At 47.0% G+C, this 20,840-nt stretch overlaps 1 long non-coding RNA gene across 1 annotated transcript; it reads left to right on the forward strand.

The window, feature by feature from the left end:
- The first annotated feature begins 15,050 nt into the window (after positions 1-15,050).
- On the forward strand, positions 15,051-18,581 carry LOC113262608 (uncharacterized). Its single transcript, XR_003318865.4, has 3 exons — positions 15,051-15,201; positions 15,332-15,393; positions 15,794-18,581. It is a non-coding gene; the product is annotated as an uncharacterized LOC113262608 (long non-coding RNA).
- The last annotated feature ends 2,259 nt before the right edge of the window (positions 18,582-20,840 follow it).

Consider the following 20,840-nt stretch of genomic DNA (forward strand, 5'->3'; position numbering starts at 1 on the left):
TGGCAGGTGGCAAGTCTATTGCTTATTTAGGGAACTGGAGAGAAATGCTTTTTGGTTAAACCCAGAGACTCCAAGAACCTACATTTCTCTTGGGAAGTCTGCTGCCATATGCTCTCCAGGAAAATGCTCTGGAGTTCAGCCACCTTGCTCTCCTTCTGTTCCTTCGACCACCTTCGTGGAACGCTCTGGAGGAGCAGGCATCAGAACTGGTAAGACAAGTCAGAAGCTCAGAGCAGATTCCACATGCTTCTGAGGACATCCATTGAAAAACACTGTCGAACATTTGCCTACAAGATTGGCGAAGAGCAACCGTCATATCACAGGGCCAGAGCAGAGCTGCTTGTGCAGAGGGGAGCGGAAACTTCTTCCATTACTTGGACACCATTTTTCTTCGTGCTTCAGATGGTTTTTTATTGTGGTAAAATAGACCCAACACAAAATTACCGTCTTAGCCCTTTTTACTTGTAGAGTTGCATGAAGTACGTTCACATTGCTGTGCAGCCATCACTGCCATCACCTCTGGAACTTTGTTGTCATCTCAAACAGAAACTCTGTACCCATTAAACAACTCCCCATTTGCCCCTCCCGGCCACCCTTGGCCACCGCCATTCTACTTTCTGTCTCTGTGAATCTGACTCCCCTAGGTACTTCACGTAAATGGAATTATGGTATTTGTCCTTTCGTTTCTGGTTTATTTCATGTAACATGTTTTCAAGGTTCATCCACGCTGTAGAATATGTCAGAATTCCCTTCCTTTTTAAGGCTGAATGATATTCCATCGTATGTATGTATACTCAGATGTTATGTTAAAAATACTTACTGCTCTCCCTTGGCATTCAGGGCATAATGCTCATTTTGGACCAGCAGCAGAGGGAAGAATTTTATGAAGCTATTACTGTCCATAGAAAACCTGGAGATAGTGGATCAAAAATCCCACAGCCAAAACTGTCTGATGGCTGACCTCTCTGGCACTCTTATGCTGCCTGGGAGTTTGAAAAGATTCGAATGACATGTTTTTGTATTTTTTTTAAAGATTTTTATTTATTTATTTGATAGAGAGATAGCCAGCGAGAGAGGGAATACAAGCAGGGGGAGTGGGAGAGGAAGAAGCAGGCTCCCAGTGGAGGAGCCTGATGTGGGGCTCGATCCCATAACGCCGGGATCACACCCGGAGCCGAAGGCAGACGCTTAACGACTGAGCCACCCAGGCGCCCCTGTTTTTGTTTTTTAAGAATGCCAAACTTCAAAACCTGTTGACACGTTCCCTCTAATCCTTATCCCCAGAAGTAGGACCTGGTTTCCCTTGAAAACTAACTGAATCGTCTCTCTCAGGGCTTCATTTTAGCGTCATGAGTGGGAAACAAGAAAATGGGCCTGTTTTAATTCCTCTTTTTCTCTCATGCCAAAGCCCTCATTATTTTTAATGCAACTTCGCTGTGATTTCTGGAGCAAACATTTTGCTCTGTGCTGCTCTCTTTTCCTCACTTATCCAGGTTCTAAATGCTTTAGATGCTTGGGAAGAATGTGAACAGGACGTTTTTACAGAATGGAGTTAGAAATGAGACTGGGAATAAAGTTGGCGGAGAATCTTCATGTTTAGCAACTTGGGTAGGAGACACAGACAAGATAGAGTCCCACCTGAGTGTGTCTGTGGGGCTGAGCCATGGCTGTAGTCCTCAGCCTTTGTTCATGAGCCAATCCAGTTCTGATTACCACTCAGTAATGCTAACGATAGCTAATATTATACACTCTTACTATGGACTGGCCTATTTTCTAAATGTTTTACATACATTCTGTCATTTAATCTTTACTGCAACCCTATGACCATTTCTATTATGATCCCCGTGTCACGGATGAGGACAGGCTACAGGCTGAGTAATTGGTACGGAGTCACGTAGCGAGTAGATGGTAGCGCTGGGATGCCAGCTCAGACGGCGGTAAGCAGAGCCTGCGCTCTTCAGCACTCTTCTGTGCTGGTTTCATTTACTTTTCCAACTCAGAAGCCTAACGTGTGGTCAAGCGCGGTCTTGCAGGTGGGCGCCTCCAAAAGATCTCACTGGGTCAGTCTCTCCAGAGAGTTATCGCAGGCACAGCAAGCACACAGAAGAAATCCTGCCGGCCTCTTTCTTTGTCATCTCACCCTGGAGGCAATGTCTAGTAAATGTAGCCTGAAAATAGCTTATTGAGGCATTAAAGCCATTCGAATGGCTTCTTAAAGTCCACCAATTAAGAATGACTTTTTGAGTACCTACCAGATGGCCAGAAACCATGCTGCATAGTATGATGGATACAAAAATAATAATAATAATGACATGATCCCTTTGTTAAAACCAGCCCCTGTGAACTTGTACAAGGTAGTATGAAAGTTTTCTAACACGTGGGTATTGAGCCGTGGATGGTCCCTTCAGGGAAATTTCTGTATGTTAACTTTGAATAAATGATGTCGGCACATTTTCTCTGCAAGTTATCACTCATCTTTGTCTCTAGAGAAGAGGTCAGTCACTTCCTGCTTTTTCCTCTCTATGTACTCCTTGTCGATTTCTTTAAGAATTAAAATATTCCTTTGGTGATTTCTTAATTTATTTGCCTTAAATGGCGGGGTGACCGAGGGCCAGATGAGGCTCAGAGCGCAATATAGTCACTGCCCACAAAAATAAAAACAACTGCACTTAAAACGAATCATCGCCAAAGAGGAAAGCAAGGTCAACACAAACGTTTCCTCCATTTCCAACATGAGGGAAATTCCTTCCAGTTTTCTTGGTCATGCTCATTTCTGTTCATTTTCTGGTTCGTTTCATGTGACTTCCCCTGTTTCTTGTTTGTGTTGTTAGACTCAGAAATGACAACCAGCTAACCCATTTTTAACTTAAGTCAAGCCTTGCATTTCTTGGAGATATTGGAGTGACTTTGAAGAAGGGACATAGCACACATTCCACTAGGAGGAGAACTAGAACCTCCTTCTTTTGCAAAGTTTTAGTGTCCGCTAAAAGATGCTGGAGGAAACTCAGCACCTCCAAGTGGCCTGGAGAGCACGCATTTTTGGGGGTGGGAAAGACCTGTCCTTCCACAAAGGTATATTTTCTCCAATGTGTCCGCATTCAGGCCTGAATTTCGGCTTATATGCTTGGAAGTCTGTTTATCCCACAGACTTGGACTATGTGCCAATCAGGTGACCCTGACAACAGTCTTTCTTTAGCATGTGTTCAGCATCCATCAAAACCTGTGTCAACTAGGGTGCTTATGAAAAGCGCAGATTTGGGAACATCGCTAAATCTTAACCACTCCGAATCCCAGAGGTGGGGGCCAGGAGTCGACTTTCTTTAACATCCCAGGGTGCCTTTCCCTGTTCCTTAATCTGTCAGCCCCTGAAGGGCAGTGGGACTTCAGCCAGCTCGGACTTGGGAACAGTATCAGACAGCGGAGCTTCTCTTTCAGCCGGCAAGAGTGATGGCTAGGGAAGGGCCAGGAGGAAGCAGTGACCAGTGGCCTTTGGCTCTGAAAGAGCTTCGGGCAAATGCCAGAACTGAAAGCAAAGTCAGGATTAAATACACACACACACACACACACACACACACACACAATTTGATTATATCTCTTTCCCAGAGAGCCACTGGCTTTTCATTCTCAAACTTAATATGAAAACCAGACTTCTTCTTGCCACATCTCAATACCCTCTTCAATATCCACCCCCTCCCAGCCCCTCTTATCCAAACTGTACTTTCCCCAAAGAGATCAAATGGAAAGTTTCGTCCAGGAAGAGAAGGGATGTGAAGTTGCTGGGGAGCCACTGGTTGCCATAGGAACCCTGCCTGCTGCAGGGTGTGAATGGTTTTCTGTTTACTGATGTCCAGTTCTTTGGGGCAGGCCCTGGCATCAGCAGGGCCTGGGCACCGCATCCTGTGTCTCCCCTTTCCGGCATCCGGCCCGGTGGCATCCACCCCAGCAGGTCTCCTGGTAGCAGGCAGGGTGTCCGGGACTGAATGCTTCCTCCTGACCTCTTGTCCCACTGCTGCCGGCCTCCCGAGTTGGGAAGTGAAGGGAAGCAGAGCGTGTTTCCCAACTCTTTGAAGAGAGAGTCCTTGTTTTCTCTTGCATTTTATTCTTTCTGCCCTTGTCATCCAAACACGAAGCATTGGCCCCGTGCCTGCCTCCCTGCTGGCCAGCTGTCCTTGCATTCTCAGTTCTGAATTGCTGTGTATGTCATGGGGCTGCCGAGCTTGTTTGCACCCAGGTCGGCATACTGGGTGAGCCTCTGTCTCCAGTGGGCTGTCTGGAGTTTTGCATCCAGCTGCTGAGGAGAAAGGCTGGAATGACAGCCATTCAAATGACCAGGGAGACAATCAAGGGCTTTAGCCTGTTCGAAAGGCTTATTAGACCCAGGTTAGGAATGACTGAAGCCTCTAGATGCATAACTCATACTGTGTATGGAGTACAAGCCACCAAGCTGTAGGCCTCCATGCTCGCTTACCGATTCCTGCAACTGCCAACGTTTTCACAATTCTAGGCTTTGCATGGGCTATTCCTTCTGCTTGGCAAGTCCCTGCTACTGGTTTTAACTTTGGCTAACTACACCCTGATGCACGCTGGTCCCTGCTGTGCTCCCTAGCAGTCTATCATGCCTCTCTCCTCTTCTTATTCACCTTGCACCAGACACACCTGCCTTGTTGCAGTTAGTAAAGCAGGCTTGGCAGTTTTCTGCTTCAGGGCCTTTGCACATCCAGACCCCCTGTCTGGAATGGCCCCTCTTACCTGACTTTCCCATGGTTAATTCATTTGTGTCTCTTAGGTCTTATCTATCATCAGCTCCTCCGTGAGACCCTTCCTGATTCTTAAAACTTTCTCCTCCTTGTTCTCTATCTCAGCACCCTTGTCCTTTCTTCCTAGCATGTCACACTTCGTAATGTTTGTTCACCTTTCAGAGACTGACTCCCAACTAAACTGTGAGGGCCAATGAATCAGGGACTTTCAATGTTTCTATCCACTCTGAACTGGGAATGCCTTAACACACTGCTTGGCCCATAGAGTACTCGGTAAGTATTTATTGAATAAATGAAAGAGTGGCTCATTTCTGCCCATCCCTCCATATTCCATCCAGAAGTCAGTTGCCTCCTTGTGTAAACCTTTCCTGACTACCCTCCCCCCACCCCACCCACACGTGTGCACGCACACACACACACACTCAGGTTCACGTCAGGTCTGAGTAGGGCATCTGCCCTGGTGCTTTCCTGTACCCTGGGGCCTACTTCCTTAGGCTGTATTATAGTGCCTCCTGGTATGTCCCTTTGGGCAGGCAGATGGTGATCTAGAAAATAACCTAGGTTCTAGAAAAAATATGGGCTACTTAGAGATTGCCTCACTTGACCAATGTCGGTTAAACGAGCGAATGAATGAAAGATTAAGGGTCATTGCAGAGATGCACACAAAACTCAGTGTGGAGCTACCACCTAGCTCAAAAAAAGACAGAGGTAAGTTTCAGAAGAAAAATCTTACATAATTGCGTTCTTGTGTTTCCTGGTCCTTCACTGTATCTGATGATATTCCAGTAATGTGGGCAAGCAATGATCCAGTAAGGCCTTAGAGAGAAATTAGCCAATGAGTCCCAACTCTTTCACGACTGAAATGATCCTATCATTTCAGGATCCTATGATGCTCATTACCAAATACTGAAACCCCGGGAAGGGGGTTGAATTTCGGACACCTCTCTGGGCCTCAGTGTCTTCATCCATGATGAGAAGGATGGAAAAGATCATATCTTCCAGCTCTAACATTTTCTGATTTAAGAAAAATCAGGGTAATTAACACTGGCCCTTCTTTGAAAAATTCCCAGTGTCTCCGGAGCTCACTGTGGGTGCTCTAAAGCCAAAGAGAATTGTGGCTGGGAACCTCGACTTTGGACATCTCAGGTTCACTGCTCTCCCTCAGAGCAGACAAAGGTCACCTTCGTCTCCATATCATCAAGTGGGCTGTGGCTCAAAAGATTATGGAAAAAGATCAGGACATGGAACCAAGCACACGAAGAGAAGAGAGGCTCTCAGGACATGATCCCCTTGGTCCAGCAAGGAGGGATGCAGTCGAGGCCAGAGGTGGGCGTGGCTGTCTCAGAGAGTACATGGCAGGATTATGGCTGGACGGGGGGAGGGCTTTGAAAGGTGGAGAAATTGTGGATGAAGGTTAAAATGAGTTGAGAAGAAGAAACATTGAGACCAGCAAAGGAAGAAGAGAGGAAGAATAATAATAGGCAGCCAGTGAAACGTAGCACATAGATCATGAGCCCGGCAGTCAGAAGAATTTATATTTAGGCTGACCACTAATAAGCTGTAAGAACCTGAACGAATCTCTTGACATCTCTGGGCTTCAGTTTTTGAATCTGTAAGAATGGAGCTAATAACACCCTTCGCACAACTTGGGACTATCTTTTAAACTAAAATAAACTTATGGACATGAAAGTGTTTGAAAAGAATTCTTAAAAAATGAATGAAAGCAGAAACGATTGGGTCAAAAGGGTTAAGAGCAGTTATGGAATAATACAGCGTAAAGTGCTACCACATTAAAGAAATACTACCAGGAATTTATAACTCACAAGGAAATGGATCAAAGGGGTCAGGGAAAGGTTCCCCCCGCCCTCAAAGGCTTGGTCATATTTTTCCAATTGTTTAAAAGAGAAAAATTAATACATGTTATCTTTATTTTACCCAAAGGTGACTTACAGGAACTGAAAGGGTTGGGCCAGGACAAGGGGTTGATGGATCAAAACATGCCTTTGATGGAGGTAAGTCCCAGGTAATTACAGCCCTGGAAAGTTTCCCCAAACTAAAGGTCATGGGCTAGACTGTCTCTCAGGCATCCACATATCCAGCCATGGCAACAGAAAAACCAATCAACCCACCCACAAGACTCGAATCCAGAGCTTGAGAGGATGGGTGTGGGTGGGAAATGCAGTTCAAGTAATGGACTTTGAAAGAGGTTGAATAACCAAATAAGAACAGAACTCACCAGATAAGAACAGAACTTTATTTTTTATTTTTTATAATAATTTTTCATTATGTTATGTTAGCATCATACAGTACATCCTTAGTTTTTGCTGTAAAGTTCCATGATTCATTATTTGCGTATAACACCCAGTGCACCATGCAATACGTGCCCTCCTTACTACCCATCACCAGCCTATCGCAATCCCCCACCCCCCTCCCCTCTGAAGCCCTCAGTTTGTTTCCCAGAGTCCACAGTCTCTCATGGTTCATTCCCCCTTCTGTTTACCCCCCCTTCATTCTTCCCTTCCTTCTACCGATCTCCTTGCTATTTCTTATGTTCCACAAATGAGTGAAACCATATGATAATTGTCTTTCTCTGCTTGACTTACTTCACTTAGCATAATCTCCTCCAGTCCCGTCCATGTTGCTGCAAATGTTGGGTAATCATTCTTTCTGATGGCTGAGTAATATTCCATTGTAGATATGGACCATGTCTTCTTGATCCAGAACTTTAAAGACAGAATCGTGACAAATAAGAGCAGACAGGTGCCAGTAGGTGTGCTCATTTTAGTCAGAATCCTTCCACAGGTGAACAGGTCAGATTTTAAAGTTGGCTGAGTCCATCTTCAGAGCCCCTTCTTCCATAGGGTGCCTCCTCCCACCCCGGCCCGGACCCTGTCACTGAGTGTGCCACTTTGCTCCCAACCCCTGTGCTAGGCCTGCCTGACTTTCCTTTCTGCTACGGCATCTCCATCAAGACTCCATATTGTTAGCTGGCCCCCTGAACCTCTACTGTCCAGCCCCCACCCCGTCTCTGGATGGAGGCTTGCTAAGCCATCCAGACCAAATATTAGCCAAGCCTTGCTTGTATGGAAATGGCCCAGGGCCCGAGGGAGCAAGCCCTCTAGAGCCAGCTCATATGCATCCTTTCTGGAGTCTGTAAAGCTTTCTTCTAATGAGCCACAGAGCAAATATTTAGCCTTTGCAGGTCTTATGGCCTCTGCCTCAACTATTCAACTCTGCTGTTGTACAAAAACAGCCATAGCCAGTAGGTAAACAGATGGGCATGGCTGTGTTCCAATAAAATTTAATTGGTGGATTGTGAAATTTATTTACTAGCATTTACATGTATCATAAGCTACTACTCTTCTTTTGATTTTTTAAAATAATTGAAACACGTAGGAACCATTCTTAGGTAGTGGACATGTGAGAACAGGCAGCAGACCAGATTTGGTCCATAGGCATAGTTTTCATCTCCTGCCCTATAACCGCGTTGTTATGGATGGCTCTTGAGTACTTGAGATGTGGCAAGTCTAAACTGAGATGGGCTGAAATAGAAAATCAATCAGATTTCTAAGACTTCATACCAAAAAAGAAGAAGGAGAAGAAGAAGAAGAAGAAGAAGAAGAAGAAGAAGAAGAAGAAATACCTCAATAATGTTTATATTGATTACATCTTGAAAGGATGATATTTCAAATATATTGGGTGAAATACAATTTATTATTAATTTTACCTGTTTCTTTTTACTTTTTGAAATGTGGTTACTAGAACATCTACACTTACATATGTGGCTTACATTATGTCTTGGCGGGACAGTGGTGCTCTCGAGGCAAAGCTTGGGCCTTTGCTGAATGAATCCATGGCTGAGAGAGCACTGGTGCAGATTACCAGGCCCAGCTCTCCCAGCTCATGAGCGATGACCAGAGAGGTGACATGCTTCCCCCAAATCTCACAGCTGGTTTCACAAGAACCCTGGTCTTCTTGTGCGTTCAGCCCGTGGAGTTTCCATTACACCATTTTGACCCTGGCCAGGGGTTCTGGCATTGAGCAGAGGGCAGGGGGAGCCCTGCAATGGCCCCACAAGTCACAGAAAGTAAACATCTTTCTGGTAGCCCCAGCTGTTGGGAGAACTCCCTCCCAATCTTTCTCCTTTACCAGGTTCACCTTTTTCTCAAGTCTGGTCCCAGGATCACTGATCAGAACCCTAAAGGGAGGGGGGCACCTGGGTAGCACAGTTATTAAGTGTCTGCCTTCGGCTCAGGGTGTGATCCCAGCGTTCTGGGATCGAGCCCCACATCAGGCTCCTCTGCTGGGAGCCTGCTTCTCCCTCTCCCACTCCCTCTGCTTGTGTTCCCTCTCTCTCTGGCTGTCTCTCTGTCAAATAAATACATAAAATCTAAAAAAAAAAAAGAACCCTAAAGGGCATTTTTAAAAATACAGGTTACAGGGGCGCCTGGGTGGCTCAGTCGTTTGAACATCCGACTCTTGATTTTGGCTCAGGGCATGATGTCAGGGTTGTGAGATTGAGCTCTGTGTGGGTGTGGAGTCTACTTAAGATCTTTTCTTTCCTTCCTCTACCCCTCCCTTCCCTCTATCTCTCTCTAAAACAAAAGCAAAAAAAACCCTAAAACACAAAACAAAAAAACAGGTTACAGTACTCACGCCCCAGAGATGCACAACTGGCAGGTGTGAAGTGAGCTCTGAGTCTACATTTTGACAAGCCTCTTAGATGACTCCTTATGGACATTCACTTTTGAGTTCTGCTGCTCCTAGATTGGCTCCTGACCTATAGGACACAGAGAAAATTTATTTTAAATGGTAAGAAAATAGACAAGAAATTAGAACGGGCTGAAAGCCCTTATTTTCTAAGCACTATGATCTTCTAGAAAGGAAGTATTCACATAGATAACATAATATGATTGCAGCAGGAACTGCTGGGTGATGATGATTTTTTTTTCTTCTTTGCACACACTCAGGTCTCTCTAAGAGGAATAATTTTTGATCTGTAAGGCAGCTCTTAGGCTTTTTAATTCCTTGCAGATTGTGCCTTTCAATATTCTGTACAACATCAGCTGCATACAGACTCACAATATGTTTTGAATAATGTTTGTCAAAATATTCACAACGTAGGGGCGCCTGGGTGGCTCAGTTGGTTAAGCGTCTGACTCGATTTCGGTTCAGGTCATGATCTCAGGGTTGTGAGACCAAGCCCGGCCTTGGGTCCGTCGGGTTCCACAGTCAGCAGGGTAACATAAATTCTCTTTCTCCCTCTCCCTCTGCCCCTCTCCCTACCTCTCTCCCCACCCACTTCTCAAATAAATAAATGAATCTTTAAAAAAAAATTCACAATGTGTGAGCAGGGAATGAAGGTTTAGCCAGTGCTCATTAGAGGTGTTGCCATGGCTGACAGTTCTGTGTTCTAGGAGGGCCAGAAATTCAGGCCAACTCACTGCAGATTTTATTTCATTTTTTTAAATTTTATTTTTTTAAAGGGGCAATTAGCTTTTTTTTTTTTTTAAGATTTTATTTATTTATTTATTTATTTATTTGAGAGAGCACGTGAGAGAGCTGCAGGGGGAGCAGCAGAGGGAGAGGGAGAAACAGGCTCCTCAGTGAGCAGGGAGCCCCATGTGGGGCTCGATCCCAGGAATCTGGGATCATGACCTGAGTTGAAGGCAGACACTTAACTGATTGAGCCACCCAGGTGCCTCTCCACTGCAGATTTTAAATACCGAGGGAAATGAATCAGGATTCTCAATTTCTTTTGCACAAAAGTATCTTTTACTTTTGAGATCTTGCTGGTAGTAATGGCACGAGAAACAAATGATAATAACTCTGTAAGATATCATTTGAAAGAGTGCCCAGCACAATCTTTATCTTGTATGTAGAGTATTTTCAGATTAAAGTTAAAGAAAGTAATGCACTGATGAGAGAAATAACCACACTCCATCCTGAGATGACAAGCACGGAGCTCCCAGTTCTGACCCAGGAAAGGGCTCATCCTTTCCAAGAAGACTTCAGCTCAGTTCACTTCAAATTTTAAGTGATCAATAAAATGTTGGAGACTGTTGGATACAAACTACAAAATCTTGTCTTAGCCTTGTATAAATCCACATGAATCTATCACATGGAATGCTTCAAGCAGTTAGTTATCTAATTCTGATGAAGAAATAGCAATATTCCAGAAAAGAAATCAAGTAAAACCATTGATTGTTATATTCATTTATGCATTGAACAAACACGTGAGTATGCAGTACAAGTCCCTAGGACACAGATTCTGCCCTCAGGTACATATAATCTAGAAATAGAAGTATGAAATGCTTAGTGTAACTAAAAATCCAATAAAAGCAGTGCAAAGTACCATATGAAGGATCCCAGCGTATACAGTACCATGGTTATAGCACAAAAGAGGGAAATCACTTCCATCTGGGGGGAATAAAAAAAAGTTTCCAGGAGGGGGTAATCTTTGAGCCAGTGGTAAAGGGTAGATTACTGGCTCCTAGGAGATAAGGAACAGGTGGATAAAAGGGAAGGGTCGTGGGAAACTGCCTAGAGCTGTTCATTTGCCTGGAGTGTGGGGTCAGGAAGGGAGGTAGGAAATGGCAGCCGTACAGAAACCCTGAAAACATTGCATTTTGGTGTGGAAAGGTGAGGCCTTAAAGCAGAATATAATAAATAAAAAGCAATTAAAAGTTTGTAGGAGGGAAAATTAAAATTTACGTTTTTTTTAGTGTTAGAATTAAGGCCTGCTCCTGAAATACTGAAAACAGTAACATTAGTTCAAATAAGAGGACGCACATAGTACATTCCATCTGATTAGAACCATTTACTCAGTACATTGTGTGAGCAGGTTTAGATTCAAGAGGAATTTAATTAACTTATAGATAACAAGACAGTCATGGTTGTCGAGAGAAGAGAACGGTGTTTGAGGGAGACCAATCCCAATCTTAATGTGGTTAGTGCCTCTCAGAGAGTATGACTCTGCCCTAAAATGTCTCAGCCCTGGAGTGTAATTGGTTAAAAGCTCGGGTTTGGGTGTCAGATGGATCTGGGTTCAAGTCCTTTTCTGTAGCATGCAAGATCTTGGGCAAATTACTGTGTCTCTTTAAGTTCCAGATTCATCTACAAAACAGTCACACCGATGCCCATTCCACAGGATTGTTATGAGAATAGCCATGTTATAAGAAAATGCTTGAGAAGTACGTAACAGGATACCAGTGTTGTCTAGGAGATGTTGGCTTGCTTGGTTATTGCCCGAGTTAAATGGGCCATGGGCTCATTTTGGGGTGACATTTCTTATGGTCTGAATTCGGGGTTTCAGAGGAATCAATAAATATGCCCCAGCTTGCGTCCACAAGGGGCCTTCTATGTACATGCGCTGCATGTAAAATGCTCAGCAACACAGCCAAGGGCAGTCCCTACATAGAGCACCGCGGGTCCAGGATCACGTGTGTATTTCATCCGAGTGAATTCAAGTCTTCAACTGTTGAGCTCAAATATCCACCCAAGACTAATCCTGTCTTGTCCCCAGGGCTACGCTGAGACTTTGAGGTTTCTGAGAGCAAGAGCTGAATAAATTAGCTAGGAGAGTGTCGGGCCCAGGCTAAAATAACATGGCCTGAGTGAATGAGATACGGAGCCAAGTCTGAAATAACAGGGAGCCATGGCCGGCTTGGGCGAAAAGAGAAAGTTGAAATTGTTTGTAGGGGAAAAACACCAAAGCACCCAGCTCTTGGGAGTCAAGGAAAACAGGAGAGTAATGGGTCAGTAGGAGAGACGGCCAAAACTGGAGGCCACGACGATCCTATCTGGAAGGCTGAATTCTGTGACTTAGAATTTACTCAGAGCTGGGCTGTGAGGAACCGTCCTGAGTGTCTCTAGAGAAATGTAGTGGACAGAGAGCAAAAAAGCTCACTATAGTGACTCAGTAGGGCTGGAGCCAGCTCTTTCCTCCCCTTGTAAGTGCTCTTTTGTCATGTCTGAGGAAATCTGTTGTAATGGAGCAATGGGACTCTCCATGACAATATGACGCTGGGACCCCTCAGGACTCTCAGGCCACTGTGAGCTCATTTCTCAGAACAGCGTCCACCCTTCCCGATGAGTTTCCCTAGGAGGCCCTCTGTCACCAGTCCTTGGAGAGCACCACCAAACAGACCTCCGTCCCTTCCCCATGCTTCCATTGAAGAAGCTCCCTTGTCTTCTTTCCCTCCAACACCTAACAGGGTGCTTCTCAGGGGCTCCTCCCTAGGCTTCCGCTGCATTTACATAACTCAACTATTTTGAAAAGAAACATTAGCACTCAGGAACAGTCAGGACTTGAAAGAAGTCAGATGGTGTCAGAAAGAACTGTGACCCTGAGAGTAACAATAATAACCACGGCTTTCAATCTTCCTGGAGCATGATGGCTCAGGACTCTGGAGCCCCTCACCCCAGCCATGGCACCGGTGACGGTGGGAGGGGCCGATGACAGGTCTTCGCGTTTCTCTTGGCAGCCTGGCAGTGCTTGGGAAGAAATACAAGCATCTCCTTGCTCTTGCGTTTCTTCGCATCATCCCTCATTTTTCTTCATTCCTGCCTCTCGTCCCTGCGCATCTCCCAACAGCCACCCCTCTGCCTTTAGAACTATCCACAACATCCCGAGAACTTCCAGAATGAACTAGGATCAGGAAGGGGATGAGACATCATAAGATCTTCTCAGAGCTGAGTTGCTGAAGAAGTTCAACGAAGTATTTGGGGTTTGGTGGAATTTTCCTTTAAACACATCTAAACGTTGGCACCAAAAAGAAAACCCAGACTCAGCTCTTCTTCTTTAGCCTTCTTCCTCCTGTTGCTTTGTGCCCAACGTTCAATAACAGACACTCTCTGAACACCTGCTACGTGCTACGGATTGTTCTAGGTTCTAGTGAGATAGAGCTAAATCAGATACAGTCCTCACCTCTAAGGAACTTACAGTCAAGCCTCCCCATACATTTGTCATTTATATACACCTGCCTCAGAGACCTACTGTGTACTCATTCAGTTCTTCCCAGACATGGCGTATAGGCCAACAGAGACGGGTGTGCTGGTACACCCAAGGAGGGGCAGGTTTGCCCAGTAACAGCAAGGGGGGCCAGAAGGCGGGGAGGGAGCGAGAGGAGTAGCCAGCACTTCCCAGCCAAGGAGAGGGCCCTACGGTTTCTTTTCAGGCTGTGGGTCCACGGGTTACCCCTACACTATGGTTACACACACCCATGTCCAAGGCTTCACTGCTCACCATCTGAATTTCCAGATAGGGCTAGACCAGCGGGAATCCACAAGGGGCAGAACATCCCAGCCGGGTGCCCGGCTCTGAGGCCCAGGCTCTGTGAATTAGCTAAAGCAGAGCTGTGGCGTGGATTACATCCCACAGAGGCAGGGGCGTGCAGAGATGCTCTTAACTTTTTCTCACTGCGCAGGCCTCGGGCTCTGCACAGCAGCCTGGAGTTCCAGTCTTGAACCCGCACGAACGATGCAATCTTAAATCACTTGGCCTCTTTGAGCCTCAGTTTCCCAGCTGTAAAATGGGGACAGAGGACCTAAGCCACTGGGTTATTATGAGAAGTTAATGATTTAATTCCACATAGCACGTAGTTAATACTGAGTGAGTAGTGGCTGGTGTCAGATAGTAATATGCCAAGGTCCCAAGAATGTGTCTTCTAAGCTGACCCAAGCATTCAACTAATTGCAAATATCAGAAAATATTGTCATTATCTGAACCATATGGTTATGCACTCATCTGAGTAACTAGCTCCTTGTTTTGAATGTTATATAGTGATCTTTGGAAAATGAAACAAAATATCTTTCTAAGTATTTTTCTAGACCGGAATTCAGCAGGGAGTAGGTGAAGAACCCATTTCCATCACTTTCCAAACATTACCAGGGAACTCAACATGTTCCAAGACTAGATTTTGGAAATTGCTTCAAAAGCGTTGTTCAAAGAGAAGTTTCTTGGGCTAAAGTCACTTTCATCGTTTTGGTAAGGAAATGACTCCTAGTAGAACCAATCTTACCAGGGAAAAGTGTTGAATAATTTTTTTCAATCTTTCTGACCCTAGACTCTAGTGAGTAGGAATTTTAAATCCATGAATCCTGCTAAGGCTAATACTATGACTACTAATTATTATTAGAGCTGACATTCATCAAGAGCTTACTAAGTGCTGGGAGGGCCTATCATAACTGTTTTGCATGTGTTCACTCATGCAGTGGTCAGAAGCGACTCTGAGACTGGTGCTATTATTAGCTTTTTTGACAAACACGGAACTAGGGCACACAGATGTGGAGAAACTGACCCTTGGCCTCCCGGCTCCTAAGCGGGGAGCTGGGACTCATCCAGGCAGTCCGGCCCCTGTGCTTAGACACAGCACATCACAGTCCCGACAAACTTAGGACACTGAGCCGAGCATATGTAAACTGTTTCCTTTTTCTCACTGAGGTACTTATTTTCATAAATTGCTTAGACTTACTGCTACGTGCAAGACATTAAAAATTAATAGCATTCTTTTGTTTTCATGGTTTCATGTCATTTCTCTATTTTTATACTTTTTTTTTTTAATTTACCGAAGCAATATGGATTTTGCACTTAAAGTGAAACTAGAAAGTTTTCTTCGGGAGCAAAGTGGTTGAGGTAAGAAAATCAGCTTCAGAGAAAGTGATGAAGTCTTTAATCATGTCCCCGGGGGAACGTGGACGTGGTTGGAAAGGGGCGTGGTTGGAAAGGGGCTCGGGGCCCTGGGGCTCTCGGAGCGCCACACATGCCCGGCAGCCGTCTCTGGTCAGCAGGCTGGTGTTTCCCTGGGCAAGATCAAGTGGCAGATGACAGCAGGCAGAGGCTGGGGTACCGGGGCAAGATCCCCCCACCCCACGTGCCCGACCTCAGGATCCCATCTTGCACTCTTAGTTGCCTTGTGACCAGCTTTTGTGGAAAATATGATGTGGCCAGAAGGGGCTCCAACCCCTTCAAGGGATTAACATGCTTGTGCTTTGCTAACTCTCTTTAATGTTTTTATTGAAAATATTTATTTCAGTACTGCTCTGAAAGGGCCAACATTGTTCGGGTAGTGTCTGCCCCACAGCTGATTTCTAATGCTGCCAAGAACAAGAAAGGAGAGAATAAAGCTGAAGAAGAGAACAGGCTCAATAAACGTTGTATTTAATGATTCTTTTTAACATTTAAACCCGGCCCTGATCACTGACATTGCCACTTTTCTAAGTGTTTACAAAACTGCATTTTGTAAGAAAAGGAGAAAAGGGAGCAATCTGTGGCCTGGAGAAGCAGGGTGTTTACTGCCTAGAGGAACCAGAAGTTCGGACAGGCCTGGCTGGCCTAAGAAGTAACAGCTCAGCACGGGGAAGGGGGAAATAAACTCCCCTCCGGCAGCCGCCACCCCACCCCCTCCAGGACAGCAGCAGCAAGGCAAGAACAAAACATTTTAAGAGATCTCGCCAGAACTGGTCTGCACGCATGCCCCTCCCGCCTTCCCTCTGCACTCTCCCCGTGGGAGCAATCTTGCCTCCCCGTGGCAGACCTGCCCGCGGGCTCATACTCCCTGCGGCCAGGGGCCAGCTCTGCTGCTCGCAGCACCCACGGAAGGCAGACCACGTGGGCGGCAGGCCGAGGCCGGGAGCAGGAGAAAGCCAGCTCAGCTGGCTGGCCCCTGCCCCTGAAGAAAACAAGCAGGGGCAGGGAGGAAGACATCCTGTTCCCTGCGATCGGATCACCTCCGCGTGAGCCGAGGCCCGGAGGCGAAGCTGATTAGGCCAGGCTGGAAAACCGAGCGTGGTGACTGTTCTGGGGGAGATTAGAAACACGTTGTTGGAGAAGGGGGGGCGGGGTCAGGAGGGCGCAGAGGGTGCAGGGTGTGCAGCAAGCTGGGACGCTGGGCGTGGGACCGGGCCAAGCGGCCGGTGGGGGCAGAAGAAGGACTGTATATAATGCTCTGTTTGTGAGCTGAGATTCCAGCTCCTGGGGTGGCCCCTGGCAGCTGCCTCGGCCTCACAGTGAGAAATCTGGAACAACAAAAACGCTGCGACAAAGGGTCTCTGGCCAGAGGGGCTGAGGGCTTTACAGGGCCAGTAGCACTTCAGTTCTGAGGGACATAGATCAGCCCCTTGGAGGCTGGAGCCAAGCTGTCCAACGTGGCTCCCTGAGGAAGGAGAACTCACGTTTACTGGGCATTTACTGGTTGCAGGGCTCTATGCAAGGCTCTTACTACATACTCCGTCGAGTTAGGGGTCACAGGATGGCATTCCCACTGGATTGGAAACCCGGAACCAAATGGCCTTTCTTCCCCAGGTTAGGGACCCCCAGAGTTGCCCAATTTCACAACAGTGCGGTTTGTTTGAAATGGTAATGAGAGGTCAGCTGGGAATGTTGTCACTAGGAAACCAGGGGAACATGCACCCCTTTAGCTTCCAGCTCAGGCAAGGGTGTGAGAACCCCAGTGTCTTCACATCTCACCTCTGAACCACCACCTATGCAACTGCTGACCCTCAGCCCCTCACATCCCCCATTCTTGCTGAGGTAGGGGGCTCCCCCCACCTGCTGAGCCGCGGCTGCTCGCCCGCAGCCTCTACTCTAGCGCCACCTGGCGGCCGCCGCTGCGAACCCACGGCTACTTTGGCCGGAATTTATGAGTTACAGCCGCTGAATCAGTGTCGCCTAGCCCAGCTTTGCGAGGTCCACCTGTCCTTCAGCTCTGCCAGTTATCCGCACATTATGATCACTCTTCCCCTGTTTTCCACAGGCTTGGCCAGTTCTCTGCTGCTTCAGCTCACTAACTGGGCTCCAGTTAGTTATTTTCACGGGGCCCCCCCAGTTAGGGAGATCTTGTTCCCTTTGTTACAACTTTTTGCCAGTAGACCAACTTTTTCATTTGAATCTTTTTCAGTTTTCTAGAGGATCTTCCTCTCCCTCTCCTCAGAAGGGTTTGGAATACGGCACGTGTTTCTGAGAGTTTGGTTTGACTCTGGGAGCGTGGCACAAAATTATATCTCATTCGAATTTGTCCCTCCCACCAATACCCAGTCTTGTCCCCATCTGGGGACTAAGACTGGGAACAGCAGCTCTGTCCAGTCACGGGTGAGTTCCCTGTCCTCCTGGAAGCCCTCCCTGGGAATGCGGGTGAGAGACTTCTCCCTGGTTTTGACCAGGAGGCTCGGTCTGGCGTGTGACACTGATCCACAGAGCCCGGCCAAGCACCGTGGGAAAATTGGCCTTATGGGCGATGAACGTGGAGGCCAAGCTGGAGTGAGAAGGGATTTGTTCAGCACAACAGCCTTGGATGCACTCGAAAGGGTAAATGCCCTTTGCAAAACAGGAGGATGGTCAAGGCTGGGACCAGAGTGCCAGGGTCAGGCCAAGGCCATAGAGCAAAGCAAGAGCCAGAGAGAGGCGAGGGGTTGGGCCTGAGGAGGCCATGTGAGATCTGGGGGAGATTATGAAGAAGCACAAGGCCTGGGTGTTGGGGCTCTAATCAGGGGCCTGCTACATGGCATTAGTTCAAGTGAGCAAGTTAAAAGTCCGCAGAGGCGGCTCAGATTCATGAGCAGACACACTCCCCAGATGTCTAGTTATTGTTTCTCCAAGGAGGCCTAGCAAGAGCTTGTGTAAGGGGGCACCCGGGTGGCGCAGTCGTTAAGTGTCTGCCTTCGGCTCAGGGCGTGATCCCGGTGTTCTGGGATCAAGCCCCACATCAGGCTCCTGTGCTGGGAGCCTGCTTCTTCCTCTCCCACTCCCCCTGCTTGTGTTCCCTCTCTCGCTGGCTGTCTCTCTCTCTGTCAAATAAATAAATAAAATCTTTAAAAAAAAAAAAAGAGCTCGTGTAAGTAGAACTGCCTGCCAGGCACCCTCAGGACCCAGCGCCCGTGGTGGGTATAGCACTCAGGTATCTCCGGAGCCTTCGTCATGCTGATGGCGTAGGTGGATCCATAGGGCCTACATTTATATAGGGCGTTCTTGAAATGTTAATTTATTTTTTAATCATTCATTCATTTTTTAGTGTCTCCTAATGTGCTAGGTACGGTGTTGGGTAACAGAGCAGCAAGACAAGTAAGAGAACCTCTCAACTATGGTAACTGACAGTTGTACACAGTACAACTAGGACATCGTTGTCTCTCAATACTTTTACAACAAATCAGAGCGGTACCCAGGGTAGACGTCCCTACGATCACGTGGCCAGAGTGGCTGACTATATCTGAAACTCCATTTTCTCTTCTGTGGAATGGTGTTTGGGAAACATTAAAGCCAATGCTGTCAGTGAAGTGCTTAACATTGTGTCTGGCATACAGCAATTGCCTCATAAATGTTGGCTCTAGGATGACGATGATAAAGTTGATAGCTCAGGAAGGTCATAGAATTGGCCCAGGGTTTTCCTGGTAGTAATGGAGAAAACGTGGGCTCAAAACCTGGACCTTCTGGTTCAAACTTCAGTCTCCTTCCCCTTACTCGTTACCGCCTCTTAAGATTCTGTCTTAGAGACAGACACAACAGCTGGGTGGTTAAGTGCTTTTAATTGCTTTTCTACTGTAAAGTTGATATGAAGAACCACGATTTAGGAGGTCGAGAGACAAATGACTGTTGGCTCACCAAAGAGCAGTCATGGCTATGATTGTGCCTATGCACGACAAGTGCACCGAATCAGAATCCCATTAAGCATTTGTAGGCAGGAAAGGGAGCTGTGAATTCCATATACAGAAGGTGGATTCTCCTTAGTCAGTTTGGATGAGAAATACAGCAGGTCAGTGGGGGCACAGCCCCCAGAAATTCTTATTCAGTAAGTCCCTCTTGAGGCACAGCAATCTGTTTTTAAGACATTGATGATAAGCAGGTTTGAGAAGAACTGGACTAGACACGTCCCGAGGGCCTCTGTGGTTCCATCGCCTGGCTTCTCCATGGGGAGGAGGGGTCAGTCGAACTCAAAACAGGGCTGGGAATGAAAGGTGCCTGGACCACGAAGGACAGAAGTCAGCAAGAAGCTACGTACGAGCGCAGAGAAGTGACTTGGATTCTGGCCCCCCCCGGAAGGGCCTTGCCAGTCTGAGCCCTCCTGGGATGCAGCCCTCCTTGGCCAGCTCACGACTGCTGGCCAAAGACCAGTTCTTGTAATTTAGAAACAGCCAAGAGTAGTGTGTGGTGGGAGCTGAGCTAGGTAATCTCAATCAGTCAGCAAGATCAACTTCCCGAAGCAGCGTGAGCTTGGATATTGAGAGACGACGTGTCTCCACAGTCTTCTTGCCTAGTGTCCGGAGTTCTGCTTCAGGCTCTTATTTACCTGCATTGTTTTTTCAGCCAGATCCTTTGTCTGAGGGTGAGGCAGCGCAAGGACGACAGCACACACATTCCTCGAGCTCAGGCAGGTAAACCGGGAGGTCCAGGCTGAGCCATGTGGTGACCTCACCCAGCCCTAGGTCACGGGTTCCCAGTAAGCAGCAGCTACGATACTTATCTCCACCTCAGAAAACTTCTCCAGGATCCACCTCCTGACCTTGGCTCAAAGCCCTTCTCTCTGTGCTGTTTTCCCTGGATCTCTTCCTGGATTCCCCTTGCCTAGGTCCTCTGCTTTGAGGATGAGTCTCTGGAATGTTCTCCCTGGATTTGATTCCTTTTTCCCCTTGACCCCCTCCCTCTGTGCACTTCTTCCTTCTTTGAGATTTCTGGAGTTCCAGCACCACTGGCTTCTGAGACACAGCATCCCAGCCTATGTCCAGCTCCTAGGGCTCCTGTTTGTCTAGGGCGCAGAGCAAGGAGTGGGTGCCATAGCCTGAGCAGGGACTGGGTGTGTCTGCTCAAGGTAACATGGGGCCTGACAGCCAAGAGGGATAGGAACAAAGGAAAAGTTAGTTAGGAACAGGCAAGGGAGGAACTGAGCCTTGGATTTTCGGTTTGCCTTCATGGGCCAGCAGGCCTGAGTGTGTCAGTCTGCCTTAAAGGGTCAGAAGCAAGAAAGGTCAGTGGTTCTCAGCTCTGGTTGCTCCTTAGAATCACACGAGAGCTCTTAAAGAAAAACACCAGTGTCCAGATCCCATCACAGAGCAATTAAAGCAGAATCTCTGGGGAGGGTCGTGACGTGTGTG

This window comes from Ursus arctos, unplaced genomic scaffold, assembly GCF_023065955.2.
Source record: "Ursus arctos isolate Adak ecotype North America unplaced genomic scaffold, UrsArc2.0 scaffold_2, whole genome shotgun sequence".
Lineage (NCBI taxonomy): Eukaryota > Metazoa > Chordata > Mammalia > Carnivora > Ursidae > Ursus > Ursus arctos.